General features: G+C 36.7%; 1 pseudogene; it reads right to left on the bottom strand.

Moving 5' to 3' along the window:
- Positions 1-387: 387 nt before the first annotated feature.
- On the bottom strand, positions 388-1,014 carry LOC105816323 (annotated as a pseudogene).
- Between the last annotated feature and the right edge of the window lie 1,711 nt (positions 1,015-2,725).

The raw sequence follows: 2,725 nt of genomic DNA, 5'->3' as shown, positions 1-2,725 counted from the left end.
TTAACATCTCTAAAACATAGGTAAATTGGCTTTTAACTTTCTTTCATATGAGATATGATGGTAGGCTGCTGTCATGAATGGAAACATGTAATATTTTGAAGTTTTTGTAAAGTTTCAAAGAACTACTATATTTAAAGTGAGATCATCATTGTATATACTATAAATATTGAACAGATGTGTTTCTTCCCAGATTTAGAATATTCAATTTATTCTTATAATTTCTTTCTTTTTCAGTGTTTCATTTCTTTATTTTACCTTCATCAAGGCAAGCAAAGTATAGATGCTGTACATTAAAAACATACAAATACATTGATCACACCACATCAATGCCTATAGGCAAAGGGACTTTTGCTAAGCATTGCTCCTCTTTGAAGCATATAATCACAGCTAAACGTACAAAGAGCCATCTACTGGTCCAGCCAACTCCAATTAGCAAGACATCTACTAGTGTCCATATTTCCAGGTCACTGAAGCTGACAAGCTTGCGGAGGCCTTCTTGCCACCTACCCAGGTAGAAATGATCTGCTCCAAACTCACTGAGGGCTATGCTTAGAGCCAGAGCAGGTGGTAGATCACTTATAGCCTCCAGTCCAATTGCAGTGCAACATTTTGGGAAATGTATAGTTACTCAAGTAATGAAAGTGTTCCCATACTGTGTAGTTGGCAATATACTGCTGCTGAGGACAGAACACCTCATGCAGGTGGTGGAACTGAAAAACTCATATAATCTGTTCATGGAAGCTACCAGCAAAATCTGCAAGTCATGTTGATGATAAAGTTCTTTTGAGATCTGAACTCTTGATCAACACAGGTAACAGAAGATTTCACTGTACATTCAAAAGTGGCAGGCTTCCCAGATGAGAAGTTTGTCGTGCAGTCTACAAAGTCTGCAGGAAACCTGCTACACAAAACATTGCTTGGCCTTGTCATCACATAAGGTGGGATTTGTGTACTTTTACTGCCTGACAGGATGTAGTACTGTGAGAAGAAAAACTTCATGCTACAGAGGCATTGGAGGCCATGCAGCAGATCTGCTGCAGCTACCTATAATTTCTTATTATTAGTCATGATTTTTTGTTTTCATATCATTCATTATTCATGCTATGATCTACCATCCCTCCTTTGACTCTCTTTGCTAAATGCACTACCTGAAGTTCAGGTCTATCCAAATTCAGCTTCCTCACCTATCCCTAGAGATGTGTGCTTTAAGTTTCAGACTAAACCTCAAGATGTCTTTATTATAATTAGATTACAATCAATTCTTAATTATCTATGATAACTGGTTACTGGCAGAGCCTGGATAAACACTTTGGTTTGGAGATTTGTCACCTTGAGTGAACTCTCCCATGTTGTTTCTTGGGAGTGGTAGAAAAGGTAGATGAGAGAAACAGTCAGGCTAACTCCTCACAATGACTCACACTCCAGAGGGTAGCTTCACAGATAACTTCTGGAATGTCCCTGTGTCACTCCCCTCTTAAAGATGAAAGAACTGACAAAACCAAGAGCCTCTAGCAACAAACATTTGTTGAGTAAATGAATAAATGATAGGATTTACTTGATGTGGTTTCTATAAAAAAGAGGTGGTTTTTTTTTCCCACTTCCATCATTAAACTTGGAGTGAATAAATGTATTCACTGAAGAAACATTGTGATAGTGCAAACTCTTAACTACAGAAGCTACTCTTAAATGAGACACATTTGGCAAGTTGTGTATAAATCATGGGCAACCTGTCCTGTAATATATATTCACTGCAGAAAAAGCAATGGACAAATATTGAAATACTGAAAATCAATGCTATATAAGGAATAATGCTTCTGTAAAGGTTGCCCAATATTTATAATATTTGGAAAACCATTCCTCTTCTGCTTTGGAGACAGCTGGTGTTTTCCTGTGGGAGATACACAGAAAAATGTGAACTGTTTGTTTAGATAGATGAGAAGATACATATCTTCTAATTGTGCCACTGGTTGTCCAATGACTAATGTAATTTGAATGCAATCAATATTCATTAAACATTTGTCAATTGTATGCATTTTTCTAGTGACTGAGAATGAAGAGATAGATAAACAAAGATAAAAAAGATACTGCATCTGTCCATTTGTTGCTTCTATGGATATGTGGTGTGAAAAAATTATAATTAAACTGCAACTGGGTAGATTTTTTTTTTTTTTTAGAGTTAGGACAACAAGTGTTACATTAACAGAGAACTGTAAGGAATCCACTTTCCTTGAGGCAACTTGTGGAAAGAAAGAAAAGAACATCCTATTGGGATTTCAAAGGTCTGAACTTCAGTAATTATTCCATCATTGACTATCTATAAACCTTCAGTTGTCTGGAATTCTTTTTACTCTTTTGTAACCTGAGGAGTTTGGAGTACATAAACTTTTATTTTTATTTCAGCATATTACAGGGGTACAAATGTTTAGGTTACATATATTGCCTTTGCCCCACTCGAGTCAGAGCTTCAAGTGTGTCCATCCCCAGACGGTGTGTACTGCCCCCATTAGGTGAGAATATACCCATCACCTCCTCCCACTCCCACCTGCCGGACACCCAATGAATGTTACTTCTATAAACTTTTAAATTCTTCCCAGACCTAATTGGAAAAAGACTATGATAAAAGATGAAATTTTTTTTGAAAAATACATGAATGACAAAAATTAATGGGCCTCAAAGGCATTGAATATGAGGGTTCGGTAGAGTGATGAATCTAATGGGATTCTGA

This window comes from Propithecus coquereli, unplaced genomic scaffold (assembly GCF_000956105.1).
Source record: "Propithecus coquereli isolate 6110/MARCELLA unplaced genomic scaffold, Pcoq_1.0 Scaffold363, whole genome shotgun sequence".
NCBI lineage: Eukaryota > Metazoa > Chordata > Mammalia > Primates > Indriidae > Propithecus > Propithecus coquereli.
The sequence above is the reverse complement of the archived record's forward strand: the minus strand, read 5'-3'. Positions and strand labels throughout refer to the sequence as shown.